Below are 24,540 nucleotides of genomic sequence, written 5' to 3' on the forward strand. Positions count from 1 at the left end.
TTTTTAACGCCTGCAAAAAGCAGGCGTTAAAGTACCAACCCGCTAAGGGACCTCGTAGTAAGGCGGTACTGGTTAACGGTCACCGTTACCATTAACGGTGGCCGTTATCCATTACCGCCTTCCGTGTAATGAGGCCCTATATCTCCTAACCAACATGAGCCGTATGGGATTGCCAATCAGTGAAATCCTTCGCTGAGCAAGTGGGTCCATTCTAAAAGTTATAATTACTTCAGGCACCGAAAATCAGCAATATTGAAACAAGGCATTCATTCGGGTTTGATCACTTCTTAATCATGCAACAATTAAATAATTTGTGCTGCAATCTTTGTGCTTGTAGCTGCATACACCCAATAATCGAAGGACTCAGACGCCTCAAGAAGATAATTCCAGCATCTCCTAACAGTAAAGGAAATAACTTTCCTACCAACTAGCCTCTTCCACAATCTTCACACGCAAAATAAAAAAACCTATTATATTTGACCCCTTCCCTCCAGTGAATAGAAAAGCTAAATCCTTCTGAAAAACTGCCAATGGAGTGGTTTAGCAACAAACTGGCAGTACAAAAGTAAGGCAAGTGGATGGCAGAAAACCGATCTGGACTTGGGCAAATCAGCCAACACAATACACACCAGAAGATGCTGACATTCACTTACTTGACAGAAGCTATGTCACAGGTCAATTTCTGTTTCAGTTAACAAAATGTATGAGGTCTGCAGTATCTTCAAAGGAATGTGTGATTCTGCATAAGCAAAGTACATATTGATCACAGTCCAGAAACAAGCAAAGGATTTATCATTCTTCTATATCGAGAACATTGACAATGTCAAACTCAAAGTAATTCGGCATCAACCATGGGATCTTCATCATAGATTGATTGATGGATTTGTGATATCTGTATAGCCTACCATTCCTCCAGAGATTCTCTGAACTCTAGTGACCTAATTGCGTAGGAGAACAGGTGTTGCTTTAGCCAAGCTCTGAATTCCATCCAATTCTGCTCAACGAATTGCAGGTGGCAAGCAGTTTTGAATTCAATTTTTCTTTGAACTGGCAACCAATGAAGGAAAGCTCTCCCTATGGAGACATGGTCACAATTGCAAAGACCAGATATCAAACAGACAGCAGAATTCTGCATCCATTGCAGCTAAGGCTCCCAGTTTTATGTTATTTATTATTGAACTGTTTCCGACTGTAATTATCCAAATAATTCTTTCTCTTTTTTTACACATTTTTTTTTAAAACAAGTTGCAGCTTGTATTATTCCACATGTATTCAAATGAAAAAATGTGTATTTTTTTAGAAAAACAATTGCAGACATATGGTAGCGAAATGAAGCTGGGTTCTTGCGCATCAAATTCAACTGTATTCTTACTTAAAAAGATTGCCACTGCTGACCTGGAAACCTCTCGGCAGAAATACCACTTAATTGTTTTGCACTACCAAAGATGGCAGTTTGCAAAATGATTGGCCTGCAATACATGACTGGTAGCATGGGGATAGAAGCAGTGAGACCTATGTTTTTTAAATTTTTGTATTTTATATACATAAATAAACACAGATAGAAAGCAGATTGATTTCAATATGTTTATATGTGTAAACATCAAAAGTAACGAGAAGGGGGATTATAAATGCTTCCATAAAGAGCGCTACAGTAATCCACCCTAGAGGTTGCAGCCACACCAACTAGACAATTCTTTGTCTGATAGAAAGCAGAGGCATGTTTTTTCATTAAAAGCTTAAGATTGAAAATGTAACTCCTCACATCTGCATTGATATGGGGGACCAATGTGAGAACTCCCTCAAAGTAGAAGCTAAACTAGTTATTCCTAACAGTAAAACTAGTCCTGCGTCAAAAAATGTGATACATTTTATCAAAAGTAAAAGATAAAAAAAAATCTTTTTGTTTTGAAAAAAACACTTATAAACAACAGTTACCTCCATCCATGGCGACTTGGTAGTTGTAGCCTTTTACCAATGTTCTGGAGGCATGGTGCTAGCAGCTTCTTAGTAACTTCCCAGCAACTTGGCAGTTCCCAAAAGCTTGAGCTCACAGTATCTCATACAGCTCTCACTATCCCTGTTCTCAGTATAGAGCTCTTCAGCATTTCTCCCAATACTGTATGGGACTGGAAGCTTGCAAGATCTTTGGGTTTACTCCCAGCCAGCAGTGTTACTTGCTGCTTCCCAGTTTCACCCAGCCTGTTCACCCTCACAGAAGTGTGAGTGACTCTATTTAGGGGTGTGATGATGTCCTGTGCCTGTTTTTTAGGGTCCGTGGGGGTTGGCCCCGGGCAGGGTGCCGTCACATGCACCATGATGCAGGGCCTCAGGGTGTTGTAGATGACAGGAGAATGGGATTCAGGAAGGTCCATTGAGAGATCTGTTCACACAGTGCATAGCCCCCATGCGCATGCAGTTAGAGCACCTAGAAAAGAAAATGCCCTGCGTTAAAACTAGAAACACCCTAGCCAATGAAAGAATCTGAGCCCAACAAATCCTCCACTTGTGAAAAGAATCGCACACACGTACCCAGTTTTATAGAAGGTCCATGCCCAGCGGTGCAAACTCTCTCCTATGAAGCCATTGATCAAAAGAATGCTTTTGTGGAGAAAGAGACAGTGCAAATTTGGTGATGGGTGAAAATAGGAGAGGCTGAAGGTAGTGAGGAGGTTGGAGGTGAAAATACGAAGAGAGTAGGGTGTGTTGGTAAAAATCCCTGGAGGATGTGGTAACAGGAGGAGCAGAGAGGGTGATGAAAAGAGAAACAGTGGCGGTGCTGCTACTACGAGGAGCAGAGGATTTGGTTAAATGAGGAGCTGGAAGGAAGAAGGTGAAAAAGGATAGACATGGGAAGGAGGGTTTGGAAACAAGATTTAATAAGAAAGGAGGAGCTGAGGGGGATGGATTGAGAGGAAAGTTGGAGAGGAAGATGGTCGGAGGAAGACCAAGGGAGGAGAGGAGCGGAGAATAGAGGGGCACACATTCCTCACATCTTTCGGGTATATGAGAGTAAAGAACGTAGACAAAAGGATGTGGTGAAGCTGTGGAGAAGGTATGACAGCATACAGTAGCTAAGCGCACAAGCGTTGTCATTGAGAGGTGCCTTATACATGAGCAAATGTCTGGGTAACCAGGAGTACTGGGATTGGGCTGTAAAACCAGGACCCGTGAGCAGGAAGGATAGTGTGGAGCCTCTTAGCTGGCCTGACCTGCGGTGGAGGTTGTAAGCCCTGTGGAGTGAAGCGAGTGAAGGATGAAGGACTGTAAAATCTTCAACCAAGTGACGGGTGACCAAGCTACTCACCAACAGAGAGCTGACACAAAGACTTTGTTTATGTACAAAAGACTGTGAGTGATGCTGTGGAGACACCCAGAGAGACATTTGAGAAATATAAATTTTGAACCTGAGTTCTTTTGAGCAACTGAAGAGATTTCCATTCTAACCCACAGTTTCAGTTACAAGTTTGCCCAAGTTTGAAAGTTTGCCCCAAGTTTGGAAATCACTCAACCTTATGAAAGAGGCCTCTCCAAGGCTCAAACCATGTTATCATGGACATAGAAGTTTAGCAAGAATGTATTTGGTATGTCGTCTATGGGTCAACATACGTAAGAAATGTTATTGGGGTGATTCATTCTGTACACTTTCCCTCAGCTCCTCCTGTAAATAGATTTTAAAAATTCCTAGCTATTTATTTAATTTTTGTTTCAAAACACACCGAAACAGAGTGTACTGTAAAATGGGTAATGTTGAATCTGCTCCTCCCACTACTACTCTCCTCCCAACAACTACTCAAACACCCTCCTTTCACTGTGTATCACGCAAATCACATTGACTCCTTTCACTAACCTCTCTATTCACTTATCACACTGACACGCACACTCATGCTGCAGAACAATTTCCTAAGCCACCACCTCATCTGCTCTACAAATAGTTTGTTCAGCCGGCTCCCAGGATCTTTCCTCAAGTCCGTAACCTACCCAATTTATCAAATGGTGTCATCTTCAACTCCTCTCTCTCCTTCTCTCCACACATAACAGACCTTGTCAAGAAGGCCCACTTTCAGCTGCACCTCCTCAGAGACATTCTCCCTTTCCTCACCTTCCCCCAGTGCGACCGGTGGATTGCTGCCAACCCCGTAACACTGAATCCGGGAGCCTGACTTCCCGGTGCCACCTGGACATTACAAGTACCGGCAGTGCGGGAAGTCGGGCAACAGATTTTGTAAGTCCCCATCCCCATAGAGTCCTTCGTAGAGACATATAGGACTCTATGGGAGTGGAGAGACAGAGACCCCGGTACCATTGCTAACAGTGCCGCGGTTCCATGACGACTCTGCCTACCGGGGGCAATGCGCCTACAGGGTCAGACCAGTCGGGCGCAGCGGTCCTGGCAGGCAGAATCGTAGTGTGGCGGTCCGGAAACAAGGGTGCCGGTAAGCTTACAGGCACCCTTGTTTCCGGACCGCCACACTTCTAATGAGGTCAAATGTCTCCAGAGCTCTGGTCCTCTCCAGATTGGACTTCTGCAACAGCCTCTTCCTCACCCTTCCTAACTCCTCTGTACGCCCCCTTCAACTAATCAAGAATAGGACTGCAAGACTTATCCTTGGCCTCAAGCCCAGGGACCACATCTCACCAGCCTTAAAATCTCTCCACTGCCTCCCGGTTGCTTCGAGGATCAAGTTCAAAACCCACTGCATCATCCACAAGGCTTTCTGGGGCCTGGGACCCCGCTATATTCAACTCTCTCTCCCTAAATACCTCCCTGTTAGAGCCCTTTGGTCTTATAGCTTTAACTCTCTGCAGATCAGGCGCTTCTCCAAGCAGAGAGTGGGGGTAGATGGCTCTCATCCGCAGGTGCCTCCCTCTGGAATGGTCTCTTTGTACCTCTCAGACATGAGCTGGATCTCCTTAAGTTCCAGAGGCTTCACGAGACCCTCCTTTTTCTCTTACTCCTTTCCTCTCACCCCTCCCATGCTAATGTTACCCCTCTGGCTCTTGACTGGCTGCCTGGTTCCTTCAGGTTCTTACAAGGCACCAGGCCCTCCCTGACCAGTCTACCCCTGCACTCGGTCTCCTACTCCCCTCCCTCCCTACCTGCACTTGTCCTTCAGGCCCCCCCGTTCCACTGCACTAGCCTGGCTGGGCCTGCACCCGCTGAGGCCTTCCAGCCCGTTCCTCGCACTTAGCATGTGGACATTCTGCCCCTGCACTCTCTTCTCCCTGGGCTCTGTGCACCTGACCTCCCCTGGCACTTGCTTAACCCTCAGGCACCTCCCTCTCCTCTTCCATGCACTCCCCCTTTTGGTTTTGTCATCCCTGTTCCCTCCCGCCCCTTGTCTTGTTGTGCCTTAAAAAACATTGCGTATAGGTGCATTATAAAACCCAATGAATACAAAATAAAATAAATAAATCCTAAAGAGGTCCCCACCTCATTCTGGGAGTTCAGGATTGATGCACTTTGTATTTGGAGAACCCTTTCACCAGGATGGGTCTTTTGTTATGGATGCATATAGGAACTGGATGTGTCCTCATGTGTGTGGGCAACTGTAGCGGGACCCCTACAGAGTTTATTTGAAATCTGATGGTAAACAGCAGGCGGTAATGTGGTTGGAGCTTGCAGGCCCTTCCAGACAGATGTTTCTATTTGACAGTCATACGTGCTCCACAACATTGTAACGTGGGACCATCCACCTAGGCCTGTCTGCATACTTTGTATACATCAAATTGGCCTGTTGAAGGGTAATTGTGTCTTTCTCTACGACTTGTTGTATGTTTTCATGTTTAGCTTGAGTCACTGGTGCGGCAATGTGTGTTATCTGGGTTGATATTACACAACCTTGCAAACCACTTGAAAAACAAACTCATAAACATCCAGCAAGTCATTAGCGCTATGCCCAAGGACGAAAGCAACAGTATTACCACTGACTGATCACCAGATGCAACTACAATGCTGAACTGTTTTTCAGCAATCTCTGCAGAAGACTTTGCTAAATTGGTGAAGGAAAGCAACAAAGCCGGCTCCCCAGCAAACCCCTACCCACAAGACATCTACAAGAACATCTTCAACAAAGGAACACCTGCACAATACTTCTGCAAGCTCATGAACCACTTGCTGGAAACAAATCTGGCAACATTTAACATTTTCTGAAAGACCCCACATATGAAGCACAGACAACCCCACCAACTACCTGCCAATATCAAGCATGCCTTACCTGGCGAAACCCCTAGAAACCCGCGTATAAGGACAAATCCTAACACACGTGGAAACCAACAATCTACTGGACCATGCACAAGCCAGTTTTCAAACCTATTAGAGGGACTGAATCTACAACCTAAAAATGAACTCTGACTCCAACGCCAACTCTGCACTGATACCATTAGACCTCTCAGTGGCTTTTGACAAAGTCAACCATGCAACGCTCATAAAAAGAAAAGAAGGAATGCTACAATGAATAAATTCTTCTTGACAGAAAAAAAGGGAAACTACTTGGTTACCCCCTTTCAGCTCAACCTCACGCATGCTCAATTGTGGTGTTCCACAAGGCTCATCCTTCTCACCACTACTTTTTCAACATATATACATGGTTCCTCTCATGAAGCTCTTCAAACGACACAGGCTTACATGCAACAACTACGCAGATGACACTCAAATTATCTACAAAATCATCACTGACAAGGAAATCGAACAACTCCTCCTCATTTGCCTCTCATACATCAATGCATGGAGGAGCAAAAATGTAAAACTCAACCCAATAAAACTGAAATCATGATCACACCCAACAACCCTTCTATCCAAGCGCTAGTATCATGGCCTACCGAAATGGGAACCAGACCAGGACACTCCAGTTAACACACAAGTAAAGAAATGCTTCTTCCAGCTACAATCTATCAGACGGATATTACCCTTCCTCACTTTTCCACATAGAACACACTACATTTTTCACAGAGTAATTCACAGCCAAGCAGCAGAATTCCCGCAAGAAGAAATCTCCATCTACAGACCAAACAAAACTCTCAGATCTAGCAGTCACATACGCCTTGAACCCAAACTTTATTTGAAAAGGAAGTATGGTGGATCAGCATGTTCAGGCATCTGAATAAAAACTCTGGAACTTCCTCCACAAGGGAATAGGCACAACAGAGAAACGCCTGCCTTTAGGAAAGCAGTAAAAACACAGCTGTTTAGTATTCCAAGCTAACTCGAAAGCCGTAGGACAAATTGAAAATGGAGACCAAGCATAGCTGACTGCGGCACACTGGGTTTCAGTTACCCAACAAGTTATCCGCTAATGCAACTTAATTCAATGCCATGAGGATTGCACTCTTTCCCCCACTAACCCCTTCTAAAACCCTCCTTACTCCTGCAAACATACTACATGCAAACCAAATTTGCCACACACACACAACATCTATAACATTGTCGTGACACGATCTCCCAGGTGAACGTATACCTACGTTCCCAAGTACCGGCCAGAGAGATGTATGCTGCAATCTCTCACTAGTCATTGGGGCCACAGGTGGAACAGGAAACTGCAGCGCCGGGCCTTGGGTAGCTAAAAGGAAAAAGGACAGAGGTTACTCCCCAATATAGTCCACAATAATACCTCATGAGCCAGTTACCAGATAAAGGGCCTCATCATGAGTTTGGCGGTAATGCGGCGGTTTTCCCGTCAAACGTAAATAGCGCTAACGCTAAGCACCCCGGTGGATAATCCGCCAGATCACAAGTTTTCGTGCACGCGCACTGGGACATGGCATTAGCACAAATAGCGCGCAATGGCTATAACCCTTAAATACGGTGCACGGTGCGCTACTGCCATATTGCGCTATTAGCACGCGAGAAACGCGTCACCGCCGGAACGGGAAACAAAGCGGCGGCCATCTTGGAAATCACAATCCGTCGGATATCACAGCCCCTGGAAGCCATCCACCCCATTGAACACCAAATCATGTCACAGGAGCGCACTAGGGACAAGACTGCCCTGGACAGGGTGAGAAAGCCCAAATTCAGCGACCAGGAGCAGGCTGTACTAGTGGAGGAGGCCGAGATCCATCACAAAGAGCTGCAGCAGCGCAAAACCAGTGGCCAGCGCAGAGCACAGATTTGGCGCAACATCAGCCAAAGGGTCACTGCAGTGGGGCGTGTGCCCCGGGATGGGGAGGATTGCCGCAAGCGCCTCAACGACCTGCGTGTGAGAGTCTGCGGCATCCTCTCACAGCACAGGAGTGCAAGCAGGGGCACTGGAGGAGGGCCACCACCACCCCCCCCCGAACTCACACCTTGGGAGGAGAAGATGAGTGCCCTGATTGACATCGGCACCATTGAGGGAATTGGTGGAGCGGAGGCAGGCACTGGCATCGATCCAACTGCAGGTGAGTCCCAACCCAAATGCATGCAACTGAAAGTACCACACATGCAGACCCTGAGTGAATGAATGTGAAGAAATGCGTGTGAGGCACTGCAGACACCCATAAGTGACCCCTTCATCCATTGAACCCGTAGTGCTGCTTAGACGACCCTGCACGTGCAGTGCATCAATGGAAGGGGCAGGGGATAGACATCCATAGCCATGGGACAGCTACGTAGAGTGTGAGTGTGCAAGAATACACCCCCAGGACCCTGAGCGCAGTGCACCCCAACCCCGCATGTAATCTTGTCACACAAACATTCCCATGCAATGTACTTCCACACTCACACCACATGGCCACTGAACAAAATGCAAGTTGAATGCATGATTGATACTGTCTTCAATCCCACTTGATGTAGGTTGCCTTGAACTCAAACCACACCCTATGTACCCCACAGGCACACGGCAAACCCACCGGGATGAAGATGATAGGGAGGAGGCGACACCATCACGGCGCTCAAGGCAGCGAGCCTCCACCAGCACCACCACCTCACAAAGGGGCTGCATGGAAGGGAACCGACGCAGGCCACCTCCCACTTCACCACAACGCAGCCCTACCAGACCGCTGCAGCACCCACATGCCCACAGGGAGTCCACGGCCAGCTCGCCCCAAGCCACCAGGCATAGCCCCGATGCAGAGGGACTGACATGTGGATCAGAGCCCGACGTGGGAGTGACACCTCCACGTGCGCATCATGCAGGAGGTCTGCATTCACCCGGAAGCAGTGACGCTGAAGGGATGGTCACACCACAGGGGACCCCAAGGCCAGGCACACAGCAAGCACAAACCCCACGTGTGCATGTGCGTCGTGACCGCACACCACAGCCAGACGAGGACCCGCCATCCAATGGCAGCCCTGAAGACCGGCACTCGGAGCCCGGCAACCCAATCCCAGCCGGCAACATGTCCCCATGCAGCCCCCCCCATCCCCCCAACAGCGCACAAGTGGCAGGCCGGCACCTGCCACACCAGGGGTACCCTTCATCACGGGGGTAGCAGTGATGGGCCGACTGGACGTGATTGATGCCAAACAGGCCAAAGTTGAATCAATGGCCAAGATGCACAGCTGGCACATCAAGGCTATCAGTGCATCCATACGCCATGGATGCAAGTACATAGTGCATGACAATGCGCGCACACGCAGAGTTGTAGAGTAATGTAATGTACCGCTGCCCTGACAGGGTTTGGACAAAGGGTGAGGGAGTTGTGCGAGGCAGTGTCAGCACTTGCTGAGCAGACAAGGGAGGGGAACAACCTTCTCCGACAGCACATGTAGGCAACCGGGTCAGTCCCTTCAACCTCAACCACACCCACGGAGGGACCCTTTGAGCCGTCTCCTAGGCGCCGTTCAATGCGCCACCTGAGGTCACACACACCAGAGGGGCCCTGACAAGGAAAGCGCCCACGACCATCCTAGTTGGACATGGCATCGTTGTGGGTGCCCTGATTACAAACATGCACTTACCTGCACTGTTGTGGGGAGTTCACTGGGGGTAGGGGGGATTGTGTGCTGGGTGTTCACTGGGAGGAGGGGGGATTGTGTGCTGGGTGTTCACTGGGGGAGGTGGGATTGTGTGCTGGGTGTTCACTGGGGGGGAAGGGGGATTGTTACACTGAGAATAAATCACGTTTCAAAAATCACAAAGCATGGACTGTAGTGATTGTTAAAAAGTGCAATTTAATGTTGAAGTGACATTTGTTAAATGTAGCCGTCACCCGTTTAAAAAAAAATACATCAATCAATCCCTGTCTGGCCAACCTCCCCTCCCTCAGCCCAACCCTTTGTGCAATTGTAACACCTTCAGGCACGTCATCACCTTCACTCCCATCCTCTGGTGGCTGCACATGTGCATCAGGGGGCAGTGGCACATTCCTGTGACACCAGATGTTGTGCAGCATGGCACATGTCAGTTCAATTTTACCAACTTTTTCTGTCATAAAAATACATCAATGCCCCTCCCGTACGGTCGAGGCACCGGAAGCGTGCCTTCAGCAGTCCAAATGCCCTCTCCAAGCAGATCCGTGTACGAGCATGGGCAAGGTTGTATGCCCGCTCCGCTGCTGTGTGTGGATGACGCACAGGGGTTATGAACCACGTGTACTGGGGATATCCAGAATCACCTGCAGGGGGAGAGAAAGCCGGTTTGGGGACAAGGTAAATTCAATGGGTGTACTGAGTTCAGTCATCAGTGTCATTTTGCAATACTTGTCTTTTGGTCAATAACATTGTGGAGTGTGCTGTGCTACGAGCAGCATTGAATCAATGAGGTACTCACAACTTGGTACGCATCTGTTTCAGAATGTAACAGTACTCATTCACTTGTCACTGGGTAAGGGGCCCTTCCATCTGCTTGTGCATGCGAGAAGTGGCTGCTTCATGTGTCATTGCCATTCCCTCTGGCTGCAGTAGCATTTGCTGGTTGTCACTATTCTGTACTGTTCTCCATGCATTTCCTTGGCCATTCAGGGGACAGGGTTTGTGGGATGTACATTGCCATTACTCAGACTACTTATGTGTGGTCCAATTGTGGATGTGGCGACTTTTGTGTTACATATGCATGCTACTCACACAGGAGGCTTTGTGGTGGTAGGCCTTCCATATGTCACTGTGCTGCCACATGTCTTTTACATCCTGAATGGGTGTGTTCTGCTGTAATAGACATGTCCAAGGTTTCTCGTGCAAGGTGCTTGATTGGAAATGCTGCAGTAATGGTGCTGCCTATTGAGATTCATGGATTTCATTGTGTGTGACCAGCCCCATCAGTTGTGGATTAACATGCATTAAGGTATACATTTGTACTCACCCAGCAGCCATGTGTTTTGCCCTCGGTGCCTTTCCATGTACGCTGGCAGGGTACTGTTGCGCAGGACCATGGAGTCGTGGGTGGATCCTGGGTAGCGGGCACAGCAGTGGCTGAAGGTGTGGTCAGGGCCACATGTCATCTGCACATTAAGGGAATGGTACTGTTTCTGGTTTCTGTAGACTGCCTCATGTGCCTGGGGTGGTACGAGTGCTACCTGTGTGCAGTCCAGGGCTGCTATTACATTCGGGACTTGGGCAATGGCATGGAATTGACCCTTCAGCTAGTTCACCTGTGCCTGTGTGGCTGGCAATGCGATGTGCTCATTCACATGATTCAACAGTGCATCCAGCACCTGTCCCAGCATGACACTGAATGTGGATTTGGCCATGCCATGCATCATGGCAACGGTGTGTTGGTAGCTGCCAGTCCCAAGGAATTGTAGCACAGACACAAGCTTCACTAGCGGAGGTACTGCTGTGCTGCTGGCTATGCGGCTGCTGATGTCAGGCTGGATTGTGTCCAGCAACTGGGTGATGGTTGCCCTGTCCAGCCGATATTCAGTCACCAACTGGCCATCAGTCAGGGCCCAGGGTGTTGGCCTGACCCTGGGGATGGCTGGCCGCCTTGCTGGTGCTGCTCTCCTTCTCCTTCTCCTCATCCCCACCACCCCTGCACTCCCAGGGCCCTGGCCTGGTTGGCTGGCCTCTGTAGCTCCAGGCGCAGCAGGTTGAAGTCCACATCAAGGGTCCCGGCTCCAAATGGCAGCATGGTGTTGGGGAGGGTGTGTTGTGCATGGGTGGGTCCTTTGTAGGCCTCTGATTTGCATTGGTTTCACCTGGGCCCTTATTGCTGTCTCCTCCCTGCTACTACTGGTGGAATGGTGTTGTGGAGGGTATGTTGTGCATAGGTGGGTCCTTTGTAGGCCTCTGATTTGCATTGGTTTCACCTGGGCTCTCATTGCTGTCTCCTCCCTGCTCCTACTGGTGGAATGGTGTTGGGGAGGGTGTGTTGTGCATGGGTGGGTCCTTTGTAGGCCTCTGATTTGCATTGGTTTCCCCTGGGCCCTTATTGCTGTGGCTTGTGTTCTTTTACCTCCAGCTTTTTGCTGGGGGTATTTTCGGCGGATTATCCGCCGCTTTTCTGGCGCTAATTGCGCCTACATCGGACTCGTGATTACAAATGTTTTAGCGCAAATGGTTACTGGCGCTTTTACAGCCGGCGCTTGTACAGCCGGATGTACTTGCGCCGGCTGTAATGGCGCCGGCGGTATTTGGACTTGTGATCCGACGGACCCTTAAAATCGGCGCTGATAGCGTTACCGCCGATTTTAAGGTTACCGCCAAACTCGTGATGAGGCCCAAAGTAAGGGGAATATCACCTACCGACTGCAGAAGGACAGCGGCACCCTGCAAAAAAGACCCAGAACCCAAGGGAATTAAAAAACCTTCCCGAGTGGCAAGAGGGCACTTCTGATAGTGTGTTTGCAGTTCCGGTGTAAAGGAAATCCCACCAGCGGAGAAGAAAAAACAAAGTATGTGACCAGTCAATGTTAAAGAGGGTGAACAAATCTAGGCAAACAGTTCCGTGAGTAAAAATCCAAAAGATACCAACCAAGTCCAAAGTCACAAAGATCCGGAGAAAAGGTCCAAAAATGCCAAAACATAGGGATAATCCAAGATCAATCCAAAAGAGAAAAGCCAGAGGTCAAGAAATCCAACTAAGCAGGAGCACAAAAACGAGACGCCACTAGCAGGAATGCTGAGAAGCACTGGTGTTCTCTTGCCGAGTCTTTTTATATTATCAGTTTACTGCTTCATGGTGTCACGTAACATGCGTGGATCACGTGAGGGTTGAGCGGCAGTGTCTCTGTGGTGTGGGGTCCTTGAGGAGCCATGGCAACCTCCACTCACGCCGCAAGGAGCGCTGTGCAGCAGACCCCTGGAGAGAAGGGAGGAACACCTCCGAGCCCGGAGCAGCAGCACGATGTCCCTGAGGCGCACTGGCAATCCCTACTTGTGTCGCTGGAGGAAGGGAATGTACGCCTCCAGAGAAGCGGGGAGTGCTTGACAGAGTCCCTCCCAAAAGCCTGCGACCCCATGGACAATGAGGGTGTTTACAATGATAACACGATACCAAGGCAGGGGCATGAACATTCTCAGCGGGTTCCCAGGTTCTTTCCTCAGGTCTGTACTGTGAGAAACCAAAGGGTGTCTCACCGACTAGTCCCTTGGGATCTCTCATCCAGGTGGCTGGGGCATGGCCAGTGCTATTGGATCCATATCCCGGGGTGGACCAGTGCGGGAGAATCACCCGGATGAGGACTCCCTGGGGAGTGGGAGTGGGGCACATGGAGGGGAGACGCAGTATCTATTTTCTTATTTCCTTGTAGAACACCCTCATTCCATGTACTATCTAGGAACCTTACTCCCCCCTTTCCTACACACACTCTGCTGCACGGACAAAGCGCTTCAGGAAAAGACAGACTCACACACAACCAGTCCATTTGACATGTCCCAACATCAGGGTCAGGCAGAGTCAGGCACTTAACCTAAATGACTCCCACCGGAATCCTTTTACCTTTCCCCACTGGGATAAAAGGTGGAGCATGAGAGCACCCAGAGAGCAAGGCAAGAAGGGCAACCAAAGCCAGCAATGGCAGCAGAATGGAAGGGCAGGAAATCCCAGGAAGGCAACCCGGCTATGGAAGCAGAGTAGACGTGACCAGGAGGTGACCAAAAGGCTGTGGTCCTACCAGCTGCGAGGTGAAAAATCGCTGCAGAATCCCAAAGGGCGACTCACTGCCACTGCAGAAGGTCACAGCGGTACCTACTTCATGTGCGGCATGAGGACTTGAAAGGAGGCTAGCCGCGCTGGGCCAAAAGCCTTAACTGAACGGAAGGTTTTGATCAAATTTATCAGCCGCTGCTGGTGAGTGAATAGGGAGACCGGCTTGTATTGATGAATGAAAAGAACATTAACGTTTGAAGTGCTCGTTGGGAAGTTGGGAAACCGTGAGCGCAAGCACATTGTAACAAGAAGGAAGAATGCTGAAATAATAGCTAAGAAAGGAGGCGAATAGTCAAGTGGTCATACAAGGATAAAGTCAAGAATAGAAGCCCCCTTGTACAGTGGAAGGTCTTTGACAAGAAGTGGAAGGAACTGCAGATACCAGAAGGCCTCGGGAGAGGAGACCAGTATAAACCTTTGAACTGTATCCAGTATTGTGGGTTGCACGTAGGATGGCAGCCGTGAGAAAGAGAAGCTTGATTGTGAAAAATAAACACACTTGCTACAATATAACAGAGTGGCCTGGCGAGATGCGATCGCCTATCGGAAGTCTCTGTATCGAACTGGCAAGTACGTAAAAGTGAAAACATGAAAGATTGCAAAGTAGCAAGTATGATGTTGAGGTTTGAAGGCTTGCACCCGATCGAGGGAAGCCAGAACTGCCTACAGTGGAAGGTCTGAGCCCGGAGGAGGGGGACCTGAGTGAACTGGTGAAAGTGAACCAAATATTTCCTGAATGCTATAAGCTAATAAAACTGGTAAAGTTAACTGAACTGTGATTTGAAGGCTACAGTGAATCAGACGGAGGGATGCCAAGTGAAAGCAGGGATGCCAATTGAAAGCAAGGGAAAGTGAATCCCGCATTTTGAAAAAGTGACTGAACAGTGTTGTAAAGACGAAGGTGAACCCAACAAAGGGGTATCACTAGAAAGCCACAGAAGAGGGGAATCCTGCATGGTGAGGCTTGGGAAAAGTCTTGTGCTGCCAAACAAAAGTCATAGAATCGAGGGATCCTGCCTTTTTGGAAGAAACAGTTTCCTGATGCCCATAGACTCAAGGGGTGCTCATAGTTCTGCCTTGTCCCGTGATGCAACATGGGGAAGGGAGTGTATTAGTTCAGCAGTCCTGAACTACCGAAAACCCTTTTGGACATTTAATTTTGCATTACACTTTTTTGTTATACATATCATTGCCCCACACCCTTTTGTTATGTAGAGTAGGGATTTGGCAATAGGTTTATTAGTATAGGCCATTTTGTTTGGATACAACACCACTAGGACAGCGTTTTCTTTACTTTGATGGTCATAGCTTGCGCCCATCTTAGATTTAGCTTTAGATTAGGAGTTTTTCTCAGCCATATACTGTTCAATAAACACCCTTGGATTGTACTCCTTGTGTCTGTCGTACTTCTGATAACCATGCCTACCTTACAGTACCCTTTTCAGTCTACAAGATATTTAAGGCAACCTCTGCACAATGTAAGTCAAGGATGGCATGGACTTTGTATTCATCAGCAGAACCCAAAATAAGGGGAGGGGGCGGTACAACAATATGGGTAGTAGAAGGAGGGCATGGTTTCAAAAGAGAAGTGTATACGCCAGTCAGCAGGTAAAGACAAGCAAAATGAAACAGGATTGATGACCCTGGTGATCTGATTAGGACCCACAAAGCATGGAAGCTACTTGCGACAACCTGGAATATGAAGGTACCGTGTCGATAACCAGACTTTGGTACCTGGTTCATAAACTGGGGCCAGGCGACGATGACCATCTGCCACACAACGCATAGTGTCCTGTGCTTTCTGTTAGTGTGTTTGCGCTTGTTCATTAATGGTTTTGTTTGCCTGTAGCATGCGTCTGCAGGAGGAATGGAAATGGATGGGTGGTTCAACAAAGGCAGAGTACGGGGATGCTGGCCATACAATAAATAAAAGGGAGTAAAACCTGTGGATGAATGTAGTGCGTTGTTATACGCAAACTCTGCTGTGCAGAGCACATTGAACCAGTAATTCAGATGTTGAAGACAAAGCCAATGCAAGTATTGCTCTAGTGTCTGATTTGCACGTTCTGTCTGCCGATCCGTTGCGTGGTGATAGGAAGAAGAGAAACGTGGATCTATGCCCAGTTGTGCTAAGGGTTTTCCAGATATGCGATGTAAACTGGGATCCCTGATCTGAGATAATAACGGAGGGGAGACCAAACAGGCAAAAGATGTGACGAAAGTAAAGGTCGTCCAGGACGGGAGCAGTGGAGATACCAGAACAAGGAACAAAACAGGCCATTTTAGTAAAGCATTCTACCAATACCCAGATTGTATCATGGTTCTTGACCTCAGGGAGATCAGTGATGAAGTCCATTGAAACCATGTGCCAGGGTTTGTGTGGCATTGACATGGGCTGAAGCAGAACGAGAGATTTACCTTTCAGGTTTTTACTTTGGGCACAGATGGAACAAGCATTGACATAATCAATAGTGTCCTGGCACATGGAGGGCCACCAACACCAGTGCTGTAGGAGAGCCAGTGTTCTGTACTAACCAGGGTGTCCGTTGATCAATGCTTCATGGGACTATTCCAAAGTCTGGCGTCTGGTATGATAAGTCCGTAAAAACACGTGATCTTGGACAAAAGGTCAGCCCTCAGGGTAAGTCACATTTCAGTCTTGCAGGCCAGCCGGATGTTGGATTACTCACTCTTGGATGTCTGCAACTAGACCTGGGAGTGGTGTACAAAGACAAACAAAATATGCCTTCTCAAGGATGGTATCTGGATATACAGGTAACATTCCCCCCGCCCCCTCTCAAGACTGGACAAAACATCAGCATTTGCATGGGCCGTCCCATGATAGTGTTTGATAGTGGCGTTTTTTTTAATTTATTTTTTAATTTGCATATGATAACAAAAACCTTTGCAAAAAATTCCATTCCATTTAAAATTAATTGCTTCAACTCCATTAAGCTTCTTAAAAACTAAAATAAAACCACAAAAATTAAAAAGCAGCATATATTACTTAGATTGCGAAGTTGTAGCCAGCAAAGAGCAGGTGCCAATGCACTTGATTGTTAACGCATTTCATGGAAGCCAGATCTTGAATGTTGCAGTGATCGGTATACACAGTTATGGGCCATTTAGCCCCTAGTAAAAGGTGGCTCCATACTCGAAACGTGCCTTTTACTGCCAACTATTATTTTTCTGTGACTGTATTGTGCATTTCGAAGGGATTGTGTTCTCCGACGTATTCCTCATCTTTGATAGATCATCTCCAGCTTGCTGGCCTCAGAAATTTTTTTCAGTAGAGGGCGCTGCGCATCGACGTCCCTCGAGCCGATGTCCCTCGACAGCCTCCGTATCGGCGCCAATGTCATCACGCGTATAAATAGACTTGTGCAGCGTCTGTTGCTCAGTTCCATTTTTCCGCGCTTCATGGTGCCTCGGAATATCGTTGCTCAGTTCTTCAGTCAAATATACTTCATTATTCCTCGAGAATACTGACTCGTACTCGATGGCTTCCTCATCCGAACCGACGACTCCACGGTCCGGCTTAAAAAAATTTCGAGACTGTGGAAAAAAAATGTCGATCGGATCCTCACAGGATCTGTTTGTGGTGCCTGGGAGTCGAGCACTATTGTTCGGAGTGCGAGGACTGCATGTCCATGACGGCGAAAGCCTTGAAGGAGTGTAAGGGGAAGCTCGAGAGAGGTAAGGCAGTTAAAACTTCTTTGAAAGTTTCCTCGGCGGAGTCGAGACATTCGTCTCCTCGCAATCACAAAAGACATTCTCGTTCTAGGTCTCGAAGCAGTTCCCATCACTCTTCAAGATCTAAGCATTCAAAAAAGAGACGTCGAAGATCCCCTTCCTCCTCTTCTTCTTCTTCCGTTTCCCCGAAAAGGGTCTCCTGCCCCACAAAACATAGCTATCAGGCTGAGTGGGAGGAATTCAGGAAAAAGATGCTTAGCGTCTTCGAGAAAGCGGCCTCGACCCCCTCAAAACGCCGCGAGTCGCAGCACCCGGAGAAAGAAGCTACTCGAGAGCGTCACAAACCCTCGAGTAAAGGCAAAGTCGCGTCTTCGACGCCGTCGTCGAAAAATCCCTTCGACGCATAGATCTGCGTCTTTGACACCATTATCGAAGGGTTCTTCGACACACAGGTCAGTCGATTCGACGCCGACATCGACGCCGAGAAAGGACAAACCCACGGCCACCCCACAGCCAGTGGCCATACCCAGAGCCTCGATCACGAGAATGTCGTCGACAACCTCGAGTAGAATTCCGATACTCTCGAGTTCCTCGAGGCCTCCACCAACTTTCCCTTTTTCAATGGCTTTGAAGCCTTTAACATCCGCGTCGACGACGTCAACGTTTTCTCAGCCAATTATGACGAATTTGGCCCCTTCTGCTCTGGAAATGGGATTCATACCATTTCCAAGATCTGATCATTCCAGAGCCTTAGCATCTATTTATGAAGAAGGGGAGAATTCGGATCAGGAGAGACCTTTTGAGTTGCAGGGATCTGCAACTCCTGTACCAGAGGAATTTACCTCTAAGGAAAGTAGGTTTAAGGACCTCCAAGAATCCTTACATGAAGCAAGTGGGTTGGACACTTCCCCAGAAGTGGAATTTGCCAAACCAGACCCTGGGGAACATGCCGAAACCCCTTATAGAACCTTGATGGCAAGGATAATAGAGTTTAGGGGGTGGTCTACACCCTCACCTGCTTTTCAGCAAGACGACCTCACAGACATTTTGGTTAAAGGTCCACAGGAGGATCCTGTGGTGCCATTTCATGCGGCATTACAAAGGAAAATATTGGCAAACTGGGAAACCCCTGAGGTTAACCCGCCGGTTAACAAAAAATTATCAGCCAAGTATAGGGTGTCTACTGATGACCCTGAATATTTATCCAGACACCCAACTCCGGAGAGTCTGGTTGTGCAGGCAGCAACTTCATCAGGTAGTAAATCGGCTTACCCTACTGTTTCACAGGACAGGGATGACAAGAGATATGACTCTATGGCCAAAAAAGTATTTTCTGCATGTAACATGGCATTGAAATCCATCAATGCTACTTGTACGCTCGCAAGGTTCAGCCACACACTTTGGGAGTGTGCTTCATCAGCGGCTGACTGCCTCCCAGAGGGAGAAGAAAGGGAAGCGTTTCTAAACATCATTATGGATGGTAAAGACGCAATGTGCGAATCCCTTCAAACTGGCATCGATTCTGCTGACAGCATCAGCAGGGCCATGGTGGCAAGTACAACAACCAGGAGATTTGCTTGGTTGCAGAAGTCTGCTTTTGCTCCAGATGTACAAAGCAGACTCTTGAATATGCCCTTTGACGGCTCTTCCTTGTTTGGTAAGAAGGCGGATGACAGTTTAGAAAAGCTTCAAACATCAAAGGCAACAGCAAAATCCCAGGGAGCTGCAATCCGTCAGACACCATATCGCCCCTCAGGAACCTCTTGGAGAGGTAAGTCCTTTCGCTTCTATTCCGCATTCGGAATAGGCAGAGGACAGCCGGTTCAAAGGGGTCAGAAAAAATTCACCCGAGGTGGACGGGTTAGAAATGCAAAAGCTGCAGCAGCAGCAGGTGCCTCTTTACCCTCGGCATCTGCATCAGCCACCTCCAAACCGCTCTGAGGACTCTCCTCACAAGACACCAGTAGGGGGCAGGTTAAATCAACATCTGACGGAATGGCAGGCTATTATGTCAGATGCTTGGGCATTGGAGACAGTTGCCCAAGGTTACTGCCTGCCTTTTCTACGCATCCCTCACAGTCATCCACCGGGGAACAGCTCTCTGAAAGTCCCAGATCCGCTCCTCTTGCAGGAAATTGTAGACCTGCTAGAGAAAGGTGCCATAGAACCGGTACCTGTAGCGGAGAGGAACAAGGGCTGGTATTCCCTCTACTTTCTCATACCGAAGAAAGATGGAGGACTGAGACCTATCTTGGACTTACGAGAATTGAACAAGTTCCTCAGGAAGGACAAGTTCAAGATGGTAACTCTCTCTCAGATCCTTCAGGCCCTCCAGCTCCAGGACTGGCTGGTATCTCTGGACCTCCAGGATGCTTATTTCCATGTGCCAATCCATCTCAAACACAGGAAATACCTGAGGTTCGCAATTGGCGGCTCTCATTATCAATTTCGAGTTCTGCCATTTGGGCTGACCTCCGCCCCGAGGGTCTTCACCAAGCTAATGTCGGTAGTGGCTGCAAGTTTAAGGAGGGAAGGGATTCACATCTACCCCTACCTGGACGATTGGCTGATCAGAGCTGTATCTCCGGAACAATCTCCGATTCAGCTAAATTATGTCTGCCACTTCCTTCACAAACTGGTCTTCTCCCTCAATTTAAAGAAGTCACAGATGATACCATCAAAGAGACTCAAGTTCATTGGAGCGGTCCTGGACACTTCCCTGGGAAAAGCCTCGCCACCAGAGGTGAGGGCTCAAGATATTCTGCAGATGGTCACCAAGTTTCAAAATGCCCAACGTCTCTCAGCCTTCGACTTTTTAAGGTTGCTAGGCCTCATGGCATCCTGCATCTTCCTTGTGCCAGAGGCTCGCCTGAGAATGAGCTCTCTTCAGTGGGCACTGAGAACTCAGTGGTCGCAATTCTCAGGGAGAATGACAGACTTCCTTCAGGTTCCGGACAAGGTGGCTCGAGACCTTCAGTGGTGGGCCTGCCAGAAAACATCTTGAAGGGAGAACTGTTTTGGCAACCATGGCCGGAGATAACAGTAGTCACAGATGCCTCACTCACGGGGTGGGGAGCCCATACCAACGACTTGACCATCAGCGGTCGTTGGTGTCCATCGGAGTACAGACTACATATCAACCTGTTAGAGCTGAGATCAATCAGACTAGCGCTGAAGGCTTTTCTGCCATCTGTACAGGGGAAAAATGTCCTGATAATGACGGACAACACAGTGGCCATGCACTACCTCAACAAAAGAGGAGGCGTAGGATCACTACCACTGTGCAGAGAGGCAATGCAGCTCTGGTTTTGGGCAACTCAAGAAGGAATCTCTCTATCTGCAGTTCACCTAGCCGGAGAGAAGAACTTGACGGCGGACGCTCTGAGCAGGCAGGGCACAGTCTCCCATGAGTGGGAACTAGCTCAGGAAGTCCTTCAGGAGATCTTCGCCCTTTGGGGAACCCCTCAAGTGGATCTGTTCGCCACCAGTACCAACAGGAAGTGTGATCTGTTTTGTTCAAGGGAATTTCCCCCGAGAGGAGCTCTAGGGGACGCGTTCGTAGTGAACTGGGAGTTTCCACTCCTGTACGCGTTTCCACCTGTCCCTGTCATTCCTCAAATGATCAGGAGGTTGAGAAGATTCCAGAGGACCATGATCCTAATTGCCCCAGACTGGGCCATGAGAACGTGGTACCCAGACCTTCTGGACATGTCCATCTGCCCTCCAATTCGTCTTCCACTCAAGGAGAATCTTCTCTCACAGAAGGGAGGTCAGGTTCTCCATCCAGACATCAGAACCCTCAACCTTTACACCTGGCTTCTGAAAGGTTGAGATACAAGGATTGGGACCTCCCTGATGACGTCATGGAGGTGTTGCTTTCGGCCATAAGGCCAGCAACAATGTCTTTATACCGCTGCCGTTGGAACAAATTTTGCAGCTGGTGTAGAGAAGAGAATATCGACCCCTTTTCATGTGGTACACCAACGGTGTTATCCTTTCTACTCTACTTGGCAAATTCAGGCCTTCAAGTTGGCACTATCAAGGGCTATCTCGCAGCACTATCGATCTTCAAGCGCACTGCAGAGGAGCCATCGTATTTCAAATTACCCTTAGTAATACAGTTTCTAAAGAGATTAACTAATGTCTACCCTCCAAGACCATTCCAGGTTCCTTTATGGGACTTAAATTTAGTCTTAAATTTCCTGATGGGTACTCCTTTCGAACCACTCCACTCTTGTTCGCTAAGATTTCTCACCCTTAAAACTGTCTTGTTAGTGGCATTAACATCTGCTAGAAGGGTGAGCGAATTACAAGCTCTATCTTGTAAACCCCCTCATACAATTTTTCATAAAGACAAAGTTGTCCTACAGGTGAAGCCTAATTTCCTCCCAAAGGTGGTTTCTGAATTCCACATCACTCAGAAAATTACCTTACCTTCATTCTATCCTCCTCCCCATCCGGGGAAAGAGGAAGAAAGGCTACATAGGCTGGACCCAAGGCAGGCTTTAAGTTTTTACACCAGCAGACTTGCTAGGATTAGGCAAGCAGACCAACTGTTCATAGGTTACTCAGGGCACAAATTGGGGCTACCAATAACAAAACCGACCATTTCCAGATGGATTATTTTGGCCATTCTGGAATGTTACAAACTAGCAGGGAAAGAGCCTCCTCAAAATCTTAGGGCTCATTCAACCAGGGGTATCGCAGCCTCTTCGGCCCTCCAAAGATGGGTTCCGGTTCGAGACATATGTGCGGCTGCCACATGGTCGTCCGCACATACATTCACAAGATTTTACAACCTGGATTCCTCCTCTAGTCAAGAGACTAGGTTTGGCAAAGCCGTATTACATTCTGTTCATTCCTAAAGGGAAACATGGCGCTTTTACTCTCATCTCCAATTACACACCACTGCTATGGGAGTCTATCAAGGATAAGGAATACGTCAGAGGACACGATCCCTTCGAAGAACAAGTTACTTCTTACCTAGTAACGTTCTTTCGATAGGATGTTCCTCCGACGTATTCCTTATCGCCCCTCCCATCCATCTCTGCAGTAATACTTCCCTTGTGGTTGCAGCTTACGCTCCTTCAAGGTCAATAACCAATTAATGTAAAACAACTGTTAACGTCAAAACGGAACTGAGCAACGGACGCTGCGCAAGTTTATTTATACGCGTGATGACGTCAGTGCCGATACGGAGGCTGTCGAGGGACATCGGCTTGAGGGACGTCGACGCGCAGCGCCCTCTACTGAAAAAAGTTTCCGAGGCCAGCAAGCTGGATATGATCTATCAAAGATAAGGAATACGTCGGAGGAACATCCCATCGAAAGAACGTTACCAGGTAAGAAGTAACTTGTTCTTCTGTAGGAGTGAATTTGCAGGAATGATAGGCCACTGGGTGGAGACGACCTGAGGCTGGACAAGTCTGGGACAAATAGTGCCTTAAGCAAAGGAAGAGGCATCAGCCTCAACCACAAACGGTGCGTCCACATTTGGACGTTGTAAACTCGTAGCAATGGTGAAAGCCACTTTCAATGTATCAAAGGCTTCCTGTTGGTGTTTTGACCAGACTAAGGGCACTGTTGGACTAGTGAGTCTGTTCATGGGAGAGACTATAGCAGAGAAACCAGAAATGAAACGACAGTAAAAGTTGGAACAACCCAAGAAGATCTGTAAGGCCTTAATCGTGGTCGGTACAGGCCATTCCAATATGGCTTTACCTTTAGCCATGCTCATAGACAACCCTTCTGCCGTGATATGAAAACCAAGGAAGTCTATTTCCTGTACATGAAACATACATTTCTCAGATTTAGCAAACAGTGTGTTGCGCCATAACCCGAGGAGAACCTCTTTGACATGTTTCAAATGGGTCTGATACGATGCTGAAAAAATAAAAATATCATCCAGATAGACATAAGAATCAATTATGTCATGAAAAATGACGTTCATGAAATGTTGAAATGTGGTAGGCGCATTGCAAAGACCAAAAGGCATTACATTGTATTTTTAAAGACCGTAATATTTAGAAAAGGCGGTTTTCCATTTGCCACCTTTCTTAATACGGACTGGATTGTACGCACCTCTAAGGTCTACTTTGGTAAAAATGGTTGCCTGATGTAATTGATCCAACAACACAGAGTGCAATGTAATTTGTATCTATTCTTTATAGTATCTGTAGTCAATGTATGGTCACGTCTCTCCCCTCCAAGGTCTTGCTGCTTACTGATCTGAGTTACATGAACTGCGTTACCCCTGTGGGTAAAGAGGGTTAAGGGTGTCAATGGTTTGATTGGTAGGTGGAAGTTTGGGAAACCGGTTAGACCATTAGGGATGATTATAGTGGATGGGTAGGTGCAGGTTAGGGTAAGTCATGCGCCTCAGAACTTTGTTCCTCTAGTTACTTTCTGCCAGTTCACCTGCATGACATCTGTTGGCCAACTCATGCATGTTCATACCACTTTTATCATGTAATGACTATCCTCTCATACCAGATCAGTGGTTAATTCACCCTGTACATCATTAGAGCCTTATCCCATTGATTACTTCATGTTGTGCATTATCAGAGCCTTATCTCAATGGTTAATCCACACCACATTTTATTAGCAGAGCCTTAGTGGGGATTGTAGGTCCTTTCATGTTTCTCTGTGTTGTTTCACCGGTGATTGTTCTTGCCCATTTCTGCCAGTATTGGTGACACAGGGGAATGATAGGATGCCAAAGCGTCCCCTTCTTTTCCCCATTTGGTGTTGTGCTAGTCCAGGTGTGACCGCAGGCCCTAGAGGTGTGGCTAGTGCTTCTGTCCTGACCCTCCTTGGCCTGCTTCTCCTCGACACATGATTTGCA

At 47.9% G+C, this 24,540-nt stretch overlaps 1 protein-coding gene across 1 annotated transcript in view; it reads left to right on the forward strand.

Annotated features, from left to right (window-relative positions):
- Positions 1–24,540, forward strand: part of UBN1 (ubinuclein 1) — a 2,005,314-nt gene that overhangs the window by 323,968 nt on the left and 1,656,806 nt on the right. The gene's annotated exons all lie outside the window — the stretch shown is intronic.

This window comes from Ambystoma mexicanum, chromosome 2p, assembly GCF_040938575.1.
Source record: "Ambystoma mexicanum isolate Mex_15411 chromosome 2p, UKY_AmexF1_1, whole genome shotgun sequence".
NCBI lineage: Eukaryota > Metazoa > Chordata > Amphibia > Caudata > Ambystomatidae > Ambystoma > Ambystoma mexicanum.